The sequence below is a fragment of the Rousettus aegyptiacus genome, unplaced genomic scaffold, assembly GCF_014176215.1.
Source record: "Rousettus aegyptiacus isolate mRouAeg1 unplaced genomic scaffold, mRouAeg1.p scaffold_m13_p_3, whole genome shotgun sequence".
Lineage (NCBI taxonomy): Eukaryota > Metazoa > Chordata > Mammalia > Chiroptera > Pteropodidae > Rousettus > Rousettus aegyptiacus.
Window position 1 is genome coordinate 11,321,553 of NW_023416306.1, and position 11,859 is coordinate 11,333,411.

The window sequence follows — 11,859 nt, forward strand, 5'->3', positions numbered from 1 at the left end:
TTTTTTTTTTTTCCCACCTCATCTTTCTCCTTTTCTCACCACAGTCTCAGCAGTTTGCAAGACTTTGCTGGTGTACACACAGCCTTGCCAGAGGAATTGGGATAGCCGACTTCACTCCCAGCCTGTCTCTTTCTCATACAATGGTCCTGGGCAAGTCACGCTCCTCTCGGCCTCCTTTGTCTCATCTGCAAACTGGGGACAACAGAGGTAACAATTTCTTAGAGAGGTAATACCTGAATCGTAAACCAGGAGTTTTTCCAGCCCCTGGTTCTGCTGCCCTGGGCCCAACATGGATGTCCTGTCCCAAGCGGAGCCAGGCGACATCTGTTTCATAAGGTCTAGTAAACCGTCCTTCGAAATGTTCGACTTTAAGTCAAGTCCACTCTAGAGTGTTTTGTTTTACATCTGTAACTTCTAAGAATGTCTTCAAAAAACTCACAGTGAAAATGCAATCACTTCGGTTCTATTTTCTCGCGAATCAAAACCACTGTCTTGGGAACCCCAGCGTCTGATTAATAAAAAGTACAATGTTTCCCTGAGGGAGCTTTCCTCTCCTGAATGCTCCCCAAACTCTGAGGCTGAAGCCGCCCCAGCACGGGGGTCAACCCACTCCCACACCTAGCAAGTAATCTAGAGTTTTGCTTTTTCCCTGGTAAGCCATCCTGCTGTTTTGACCCTGACCTCAGATAACCCTGCAGATCCAGGTCCCTGGGCAGGCGCCGGGGTCTCGGGGAGCTGCTCAGCTTCCTCACAGCTTTAGCCCAAACCCTGCGCTGAGGTTTTCACCCGGCCAGTCTCCAAAGTCCCAGCCTGCCAGGAGCTCCATATCGAAATTTGCCTTCCTATCCACCCTTAGGGACTCCAAAACTACCTCTTTTTTTTTTTTTTTTTTTTTGGTCTCCAGGTGCCTTACATGTACCCAGGAATGAGGAAGTGACCTTTAGGTAATTAAAGGTGAGTTAGCCCAAGAAAACATTTACGTTTATCTTTCCCTAGAGACGAATAAGAAAAATAGTTAAATCCTCAGCAGGCAACCTGTGATGCCTGTATTAAAGCACACATTGCATAAAATATGATCGATACAGTCTATTTTTATGGGACCCATGGAAAGCAATGGGAACTTTCTGTGCCAAGGGCCATGGGTCAGTAAGCTTCACAATTTATCACCATCCAGACAAATTCCAAGCTTCCTTGTCCTGGCACTGGTGGCTGCGCATGATCTGGCCTTGCTTTCTCTTTCCAGCTTCACCTCATTCCCCTCCCACCTGAACCCTGTACCCCTCTGCCACTGAACCACCTGCTGGTACTCAAGTGGGTCCTGCTTTCTGTCAGCTCCTCCGAGCCTTTGTACCTCAGTACTTACTCTCTCAGGGTTGTCCATCTTGACTTTTTTTCCTCCTGTTTAACTCTTCCTATCTTTTCAGATGCAGTTTGTGGGGAGCCTCCCTGACTCCTCCAAAGGAGATCATCTCAGCTGCCTCTCCACGCTCCCTGCGATGCCTCCATCATGGCACTTCCTGGACCATTCTGCCCAAAAAGGTTTCCCCATCCTCTCCTTCTTTATCGCAGAACCCTGACTAACTCCCTTATAAATGATGGTTATTTGTGATGGTCGAGTTGCTGTTTTTGTTTCCCGTCTCCCCCATTAGCCTGTGAGCCTTCTGAGGACAGGGCCAGAGATGTCATTCTCCACCGTCTATGTGGGCGTCCAGCATGGAGCAGACCCTCCATACGCACTCACTGAATTGAATTGAAATGGCACTTATCACACTGCATTATAATCATCTGTTCATGTTTCTAGCTCTACCAGTGAACCTCCTGTGGGCGGGGACGAAGTCTTGTTGTTATCACACTCCAGTGCCCAGCATAGAACTGGGCACACAAAAGTCAATGCGGAATAAATGAATGAAGAAAGTAAATAAATTAATTAAAAGAAGAACTAACATGAAGGCAGGATGAACAAATGATCACATAAAAGAATTTCAAATAACCTTTCTGAAACAACCAATTAATAGCTGTTACTTTCACTGTTTGAAATAAATATAAGGCTCCTGTCTTGATTCTGCTCAGTTGTACTGATGGGAAAAAAAATGTATAATGAAGTTGGTCAAGGCTAACCTTTAAAAAACAATCACCACAGAAATCTAATGACTGGAGTAGCCTTTTAATGAATAGGCAAGACATAGATATCAATTTACATTAATTAGTAAGGCTAAGATATCCTCGCAAAATGTCTGCTTCCTTAACCTCCTAGATTTGTATCAAATATCACCTCTTGGCGTTTCCAAGTTTCATATTTTAAAAAAAGTTAGAGTCACTGTAGCGACACTGGTGCGTGTGTCTATTTTTATGTCCTTGTGGGGCAGACCCACGAAAGTTTGGGTCTGTGGGAACTGAGGCCGGGGAGGGGAGGCGAGGGAGGGGAAAGGAGAGAGAAGGGACTCAACTAGAAGAAGAGTGGACTTCCAGCACCAAGGCTCTCTGTAACAGTATAAAGCTGAAAGCTTTTAGAACAAGTGACTTGTTTGGTGGGAAGCCAAATCTTGCTATTATGTGTGTGGCAGAATGTGAAGGTTCAAACTGTTTGGTTTTGAAAACAGTTGCCTCCCTTTTCCTACCTATTTACATCAATTACTTTTCCTCACTTCTTGTAGGTTTGAATGTTGAGCCCTGCCTATCCTTTTTCTTTTCGGTTTGTTTGCATTAATAGCTGATGAAACAGATTCTAGGTTTAATAGATCACTAAGTCTTCTGTTAAAGAACTGGAGAAGAACAGGAACTAAAAGAGAGAGAGAAGGAAGTACTACGGAGGGGGTCAAAAACGGGGAAAGATTTCTCAACGTTGGGCGGTCAGAGGATTGAAAGAGAAGAAGAGAGTGGCAGGGAGGGTCACCACAAGGACCCCACTGGCCAGGGAGCTGATCTGGGACAGATTATCAAAAAGGAGGGAAGAGCTGAAGCTCAGTTGAGGAAAGTGAATGGAACTAGCAAAGAAGACTTCAAGGGGCATTGTCCAAGCAACAAGGAACAGGGCGAGAGCTGAGTCATTGTCCCAGATGCTCAGCCAAGACCAGAGAGATAACCTCCTGTGGTCTGCACCAAACTCGCCCATACACATTGTTCCTCTGTGGGCACTGATAACTCACTAAATGCCAAGAGATGCCCTTCTACACCATACGACTTCAACATGAACCTGTGCCATTATTCCAGGTGACATAATGTCCTAGGACAAAGCAAGAGAATGCAGCCCTAGACCCAGTGGAGTGGTGACAAGAAAGCTCTGGGCACCTGTGCCTGGTGGGGGAAGAGGAACAACACAGGTAGAACCTGAACTGAATAAGCTCAGATGCTCCTGAGATGAGACGGTGGTTAACGACACCGCCGTTACATACGGATAGGGACGATCTGGATGGCAGTGTCTGGAAAAATCTGGCAATGTTATCTCCTGCTTAACAACTTCTGAGGGCTTCTCTCTGCCTCTAGAAATTCCAAATTTCTCAGTCTGATGTATCAGTCAGGATAGGCTAAGTTATGCTACAGTAACAAATTAACCCCCAAATCCTAATGGCTTCACACCACAGAAGTTTATTTCTTGCTCAAGATATATATCTTACATGTGCTCCGCACAAACATTCGTGGATCCAGACTGGTGGAGGGGCCACCGCTGATGGAAGCTGCACCACTGGAAACATGTGGCCTCCTTAGTCACCGTAGCAAGGCAGGAAAGCAAAGGGAGAATTTGCCTGTTTATACTTTAACCCAGAATTACCATGTGTGACTTCCATTCACACCACGTTGGTGAAACCATTTGCGCGGTTCCCTCCAACTGCAAGGAGACTGGGAAATGTGGGGAGCAATATTTGGTGAGCAGTAAGTATCTCTGCTATAAAGAGCATCCAAGGTCCTTTGCGATCTGCCGCCGGGGTCTCCCCCCAGCTTTATTTCCTGCTGCTGCCCCGCTTCCCAGCTCATAATCTGTCTCTGGTCACGGGCCCTTGTCTCAGCTCCCCAGTCATGTTATTGAACCACCGCTCCCCTATACATTCGCTCACATTGGTTCCCAAATGTAAAATGCCCTTCCTTCCACTTCTTCCATCTGCCAAAGTTCCACTTCTTTTAAGCCCGGCTCAAATACCACCCTCCCCAGTCCTGATCCCTTGGGGTAAAATTAATGGTCCCCTTTCAGTTCTGCCACACCTCTTTATGTGTGATACTTCCATTAGCACTTAGGACCCACGGGCCTGATTTCCTGGCACCTTTCACAGTGCATGGCACATAGTGGGCGCTAAACATTTGCCAAATAAATGCCTCTACTTCAGAATTTTTCGAAGACTACTGTGTTTGTATGTCTTTCTCCACACCTATCCATCCAGCCCCAACAGGCTCCGTACTCTGGATGACACAGGATAGATGTCATTCATCTCCATTTCCCCATTACCTGCCGGCACTGGGAAATTTTTCAGGAACTGTTTGGGGGAGAATGGATTAATTTGCCTTATATTTAATTTTGAATAATGATTTAAAAATAATTGCAAATGAGTCTTTCTAAAAGGAATATCAGCTGTGTGTATGTTAGACTTCAATTAAAAAGTTTACTCTAAAAGCCAAATAATAATAATAAGCAAAAAAAAAAAAAAAAAAAAGGGATGTACTTACAGAGTAAATTGCATAAACACAAAGGCACTTCTAGAAGACGCAATCACACATGTATGGGTTTTGGAATAACATCTGTAGACAAAAGTATTAACATTCTTTTGGGCACAATAACATTCGCCAGAGCTAGCTAAAACAGAATGGAACCTGAGAATAGAAACGTCCTGGCCTCGGGATCAGGAAGAATCAGAACCCTGTATGCTGTGGGGAACACACACAGCCCACTTTCCTTCTTTCATCTGTGTTTCTGAGTATATACTTCATTCTTCTCACTCACTGAAAAACAGCTTTTTCTACTTCTCAAAAAAAGCACCTTGAACAATCAGCCAAAAGCTACCAGTTTCCATCTTCTTTTCTGAGAGCACCGGCCATAGGCTTTGATCCAACTTCATTCAAGATCCCAAAGAAGGACTCTCATTGTCCCAGCTTGTTCACACGCCCACCTGGCGCAACCACAGGCAGCCAGAATAGAAGGTCCCCAGGTATAATATACATGGCTATTTCTCACCGTGCCCTTTACGGAGGAACCAGTCACCGGAAAACAAGGGCAGGGAAGAAAATGCAATTGCTGTCCACTAAAATCAGGAAGGGGGAGAACCATTCCTGAGAAAGTAGCTTAAGAGAGAGATAATAAGTAAATATAAGTATATTCTCCGAAAAGAACGGATGCGAGGACACGTTATTTGGGAAGGATTTAAAACGGCAGAAGCCACTTCCCAGTTATTCTCTCGCATCTCCCCATCATCACTCTGCAGGTACTTCCAGTGTCAACCCTATCAATTCTATCTCCTAAACCTCTTGTGAAATGGCTCCCCGCTCACTGTCGCCATGGCCTCAGATGTTACCTTACCAACCGTTGCAACATTAACTGCTCCAAGGGCATCCGGTCTCACCTCATTCTAAACATCCACCATACGATGGCCCCCAAACGATCTTTCCTGCAAACATGCGATCCCACCCTTTCCCTGCTTAAAACTCTTTGATGGCCTCTATCATCTTCCGAGCTCCAAGGCTCTCTTTGACCCATCTGCTCTCATTCTTTCCTAGACACTAAAACTTTCCCCCATACTCTCCCTGCCAGCAGCCTATGATTTCATGTCTTCTCAAGCATCTGCTCTCTCTGTTCCCTCTGCCCAGGATGCCCTTCCCATCTCCATTATCTCTGTCTGGTGGTGCTACTTACCTCTCAAGGGCAAGTTAAATGTCCTCCCTCCCTCTGCGGTCCCTCCACATCATATTCGTTTTTGGCTCTGGATACATCTGTCTCCTCTGCTGTGTTCTCTCAGAGCAGGAACCTTATTTCATTACTTTTTAATCCCCAGTTCCAAGCCTAGGGGTCTGACCCACACTGGGAATCAATACATTGCTAATGGAGGATATAAGGAAGAAGGGAGTGTGCAAAGGAGGGAACGAGAGAAAAAGAAAGAAGGGGAAGGAAAGAGGAGAGGAAGGAAGGAAAAAAGGAAGGAAAGAAGGAATGAAGGGTGGATTAAGGAAAGATCAAGGGCCCTAAACTACAACATTTGTTTTCTCCACTATCACTGACTAACTTGGACAAGTTATGGCCCTTCTCTGAGACTCAGTCTCCTTCTTTGTAAAAATAACATCTGTTCCACTCAACTCACAGGTTTATTAAGGATCAAATAAAGGAAAGAATGTGGAAGAACTTTATTCATTTCCATGAAAAGATTAGTTATTAATAATTGGCCATTGTGTAGAATTTATGCTCCTAATTAAATGAAGACTGCAGTCTTAGCGAACCCCATCATTGGTCAGGATTCCTTTGCCAGGGGAAGGGGTCAGGGACAGCCAAATAGCTTTAGCTGTGTTTTACCAGTGGTTCATTATCAGAACCTCGTGAGTCAAGTGGGGCTGGCAATGGGGTTCATTAGGATCACAGTGTAACAAGTGAGTAAATTTGACACTACCTTATTTTGGATACTTTTTGTACTTATTTTAAATCCTGGGTGCTCTTTTTCTCCTGACTTAGATGAATAGTAAGGAATATCCAATAACCATTGGCTATTATTAACAATTTAAATTTGAATCAAAAAATGTTCTACTCTCTTTTCTCTCAATCTTCTGGATCAGTTTAATTGGAAAGCAGCTTGAACCTGACGTTTCAATGGGAGATGATGAAAAGCTGCTTCAGTTTGCAACTATTTATCCCCGTGAATCAGGATTTTCTCCATACTATGTAACCAAAATAGAAGGCAGAGGGAAATTAGAAGCTGCTGCACAGATGGAAAGCTACAGTTGTCATGTTGCACTTGTCTGGTAGACCAGGTGGGACCTGTTTGGGCCTGCTGGCGCGGTAAGAAATAGAACAGTGCGGGACAACTGTGGGACAGCAAGGTGGCAAGGGGTCCCTCATGTAGGAACACTCCCTGAATGCTGGCGTAGTCTTTTCACCAGTGCCACAACCTGAGCACCTCTAGCCTGTCTGGCTCCTGACTGTCCTGGTGGACTGTGCTGACCGGTGCCAGTGAACTTGAGCATGCCTCTGTGAGGACCCAGGAGCAGCCAGGAGCTGAGTCTCACTTGTGCCCTTGTTTTATGCATATCTTCTTCACTGCTTGTTTGCTTTCCCTACTCAACTAAAGTAAAACCTGTCCGAGTCATCATCCTCCCCAATCTTTGCACCCACTCTAAACTTCATAATCTGGCCTGACTCAACCAGATAACTATTGTCTGGCTGCCCAGTTGCTTCCCACACCCGTGTCTCTAGGAATTGTTCTTCCCCCTCCATTCATATCTATGGGAACTACGGAATCAGCCATTTTGCACATGTCTTGAACCCTGGCCCTGACTGACCTAGTGGGTCGTTCCCCTGGGATAGGACAATGCCAGCTCCTGGATGGATCAATCTTTTCTTCCAAAATTTTTGGAAATTGTTCTGAAAAAAAAAAATCAGTCTCTATCTGAATGGGCTGAACATAGGCCTATAAAATCAGAAACTATGGATGTGTATGTTTTCCATGATGTGGACTAGAAAATGAAAAAAGCTGGTCTGCAACAAGATAGAGCAGTGACAGTCATAATGACGCTGAACAGCAGAGATGAGAAATGGAGAGAATACTGACAGACTTTCCCATTTTGAACCATGTTCTTCACGAGTCTCGGTGGCATTTCTGTCCCAGAATTCCAGGAGATTGCCCTAAAGGCCCGTTGTACATCTCCAAATTTTGTCTAAGCAAAGCTAAGGTTTCTATTAGTTACAACCAAAGAAGTCTCATGAATAGACACTTAGAAACTCCAATTTCAATATTTTAATCCATAAAACGGCCTTGTTTTCTCATCTACTAGCTTTATAATTAGTTTAACAAATTTCGATTTATACGAAGGAGCTATCAATCAATCTGGATGTGTTGGATGGACCTCAGGCTTGCACACTCATGGTCACAACATGGATGCAGCAGCTCCAAGCATCACATCCTCACACAAAATCCACAACCTTTTTCACATGCCTTTAAAAAAAACACACCTTTTAATTATAAAAAAAAATTGTAATAATTTAAAAATAGAAAAAACAGTATAATGGTCCCAATATACCCATCACCCAGCTTTCATAACATTCTCTTCACGGTCATCCTGTATCATCTCCACATTCACATAACGTTCCTCTCCCCTCAGATAATGCAAATCCTAGACATTGCATTATTCTGTAAATATTTCAGAACACATTGTCTAAAAGACAAATTCTTTTTTTAAAATCTCCACAATATTGTGGTAAAAATATTGACAGTCATTTTCTAGTGTCATCAAATCTGCAAAAGGGTTCACTTTTTGCTGATCATCTTAAAAACATGTGCGTGTGTGTTTTTTTTTAAACAGTTTACCTGAATTTCAATTATTTTTAGTGGTTATAACTAGAAAGTGTATATTATTTTCTAAAGATAACACATTCATACTGATAATTCCAGCTGAAATGGAGGACTATAGTTTTCACTCGACCTCATCAATCCTATCCTGTATCTCTATGCCAAATATCTCATTTCCAAGGACACCAACATAATTACTTATTTTTTTTTATCCCATAATATGCAGTTCTTTTTGCCTTTGGATATACCCCTCCAGGGGGACAGAGTCAAATGATGATGATTTAAAGTAACTCAGTGTCTTCTCTGTGTGGTTCTGTCACACACTGAATATGCAGTTTAGGGTTATTTTTATTTCATTTTACTTTCAATTTGCAAGGACTGCTTTTTAATTTAATTTTGTTCGTAATTACATAAAATAGTTAAATGACTCCGAAGTTAAATCTTCAAATCAAGGTATATATATTTTAAGTCTAGATTCTACTCTATCCTTTACTCTCTTGTCCCTTCCTCTGCTATAGTAATATTTCATTAAATTTTTATAGCTTCTTTTATTTGTACATAAATGATTACATACTCTACACATTTTTCTCTTCCATTTCTCTTTTTTTACTTAACAATATGTCATGAAGCTCATACCTTAGTAGCAGAGGATTTTCTTGTTCCTTGCTACATACAGCTGCGTAATACTCCGTTTTGGGGTGCACCATAGGTTATTCGGTTAGTCTTCTATTGATGCGCATTTGGGTTGTTTCCGATCTCTTGCGATTACAAACAGAGCTACATTGGATAGCCTCGTGTGTACATCTTTTCATGTTTTTGCCACTGCATCCTGTCATAAGATTGCTAGAAGACTGCTGCATCACTGCATACCTATCAGAATGACTGAAATTCAGAGAGAAAAATGACAATAACAAATGCTGATGAGGACATGGAGCAGCTAGAACCCTCACACATTACTAATGGGAAAGCAACATGGCAGTCTTGTATAATGTTTACCATATAGTCATAGCATGACCCAGCCATCCCTTTCATACATATTTACTCAAGAGAAATGAAAACTTTGTAGATTCATACAAAATGTATCTGAACCTGAACATTTATAGAGGTTTAATTCATAATTGCCAATAATTGGAAACAACTGAAGTGTCCTTCACCCGATGGATAAATTATGACACGTTTCTACAACCGCGTGCCACCCAACAATAAAATGGGACAAACTACTGGTACACTACAACATGGGTGAATTTCAAATGTATTATTCCAAGAGAAAGAAGCCAGATTTCAAAAGTTACATACACCACAATTCCATTTATATGGCAATCTCCAAAAGGCAGCACTGTAGGGACAAAGAACACAACAGTGATTATTGCCAGGACCTGAGGCAAGGGGATGGTCTGATTCTGAAGGGGCAGCATGAAGGAATTTCTTGGGGGCGATGGAACTCTTGTCCATCTTGACTGTGGTGGTAATTACGCAACTACATGTATTTGTCAAAACTCACAGAATTGTACACTATAAAGAGTGACTTTTGCAATCTGTAAATTATAGCTCAATAAAGCTGACTTTTTTTTAAAAAGATAAGTGCTCAGGTAATTTTGCTAATTTGTGCCCAAATTCCCTGACTGGTAGGATGATTCATAGCTCCCACAGATATCCAGGTCCTAATTCCTAGAACATGTAGATATTACCTTTTATGGCAAAACAGATTTTGCAGATGTGATTAAGAATCTTGAGATAGGGTGAGTATCCTGGTTTATCTAGTCAAATCCTAAGTACAGTCATAAGTGTCCTTGTAACAGGGAGGCAGAGGAAGATTTTTCTGTGGAGGAGAAGGCCATGTGAAGACAGAGCAGAGGGAGTTTTGAAGATATTATATTGCTGCCCTTGAAAATGGAAAAAGGAGCTATGTGCCAAGGAATCCAAGGATTGAAGCTCTAGAAAGTGGAAAAGACGAGGAAACAGAAACGACCCTGGAGCCTCCAGAGGGAGCACAGTCCTGCCAACATCTTGGTTTCAGCTCAGTGAGACTTCTGGCCTCCAGAAAAAAATCTGTGTTTTTTGAAGTAACCCAGTTTGTTACGATAGCATAGAACCTAATACACCCTCCATAGGGATTATACTGTTTTTTCAGTCTGACCAAAAGTGTAGGGCATGTCCCTTTGTTTATGAGGAAAATTTCCCAGAAGCCCAAAAGCAGACATCCTTCATACGTCATTGGGCAGAAAAATATCACATGATCATCCCTAAGCCAGTCACTGGCAAGAATAATCAAGCTTCCTCCTACCCCCTGCCCTAAGGCTGCGTTATTCTCTCTTGACCCTCACAGCTACCTGATCCTGACCAACATCAAGGTTCTGCCCTCTAGGAAGAACAGGGGCATAGCTTTGAGTTGACCACCAATGATGTCTACTTCAAAAATTATTTGCCAACAAAGTAAACCTGTCAGTTCAATATACATTTTATAAGAGTCAAAAACCCTTGGACTAGACTCTCTGAGGGGCCATCAACAGCAGCTTCCCAGCTGGGGGAACTGTTCAGCCACATCTGGCTTTACCAGCCTCTCTCCCCCTTTTTCCAGAGGTGGCAGGGCCCAGCTGAGCTCTGGCTGTGAGTCACCAAGGTTAAATAAGGCTCTGCGAACACACAAGCCTGTTTTCCAGAAAAATGTCCCACTTGTGATACTGATTTAAGTTCTATTAAGGGGATCTTCTATTTTCTCCGTCTTGGCTTTAATCTGACATATTCTTCTAGAATTTCAGAGCTGCAAAGGTTCTTACAGGTAAGGATAATAATACCAGTCACACTAATATATTATTGTTGTTATTATTATTACTATTATTATAATTACAACAGCTACCAATTTTTGAGCATTTTATTATATTCCAGGCACTTTGTATATATTATCACATTTAATCCCCGAATCTTCTTGATGAAATAGATATTATTACCCATTTAATAGATTTTAAAACCCAGGAAAAGACAAATTATCCATGGTAAATGCTGGCGCCAGGGTTTAAATTGACATCTGTGAAGACTCCAAAGTTGTGGCTCTCAAACCCCATGAAGTCCCAACCAAACCTTCCATTCTACAGATAGGAAATGATAACTCAGGGTGAAGTAGGGGGCACCTGGATGCATAAGCATCCGGTCAGTTCACATGACCAGTGAGGGGCTGAGCGAATGACCGCCTTCTCTAGTAGAGCAAGCGGCTCACATTAGTTTCTTCTCCTCTGGAATCAAATATTTACAAATCATCATGTAACTGAGTTCAGTAAGAGAAAAAGTGTTTGTCTTTTTCCAGAATGAGAGCAATGGAGACTCTTCTCATTGTGATTGTCAAATTCATCTGGCATCGTTGGGGGATTTTTAAAAAAATCATAGTTAC

The 11,859-nt window shown here is 42.5% G+C and overlaps 1 long non-coding RNA gene across 1 annotated transcript; it reads right to left on the bottom strand.

The window, feature by feature from the left end:
• LOC107516313 lies at positions 1-9,412 on the bottom strand. Its single transcript, XR_001598267.2, has 2 exons — positions 9,111-9,412; positions 1-192 (listed from the first exon to the last, which is right to left on the bottom strand). It is a non-coding gene; the product is annotated as an uncharacterized LOC107516313 (long non-coding RNA).
• Positions 9,413-11,859: the final 2,447 nt, after the last annotated feature.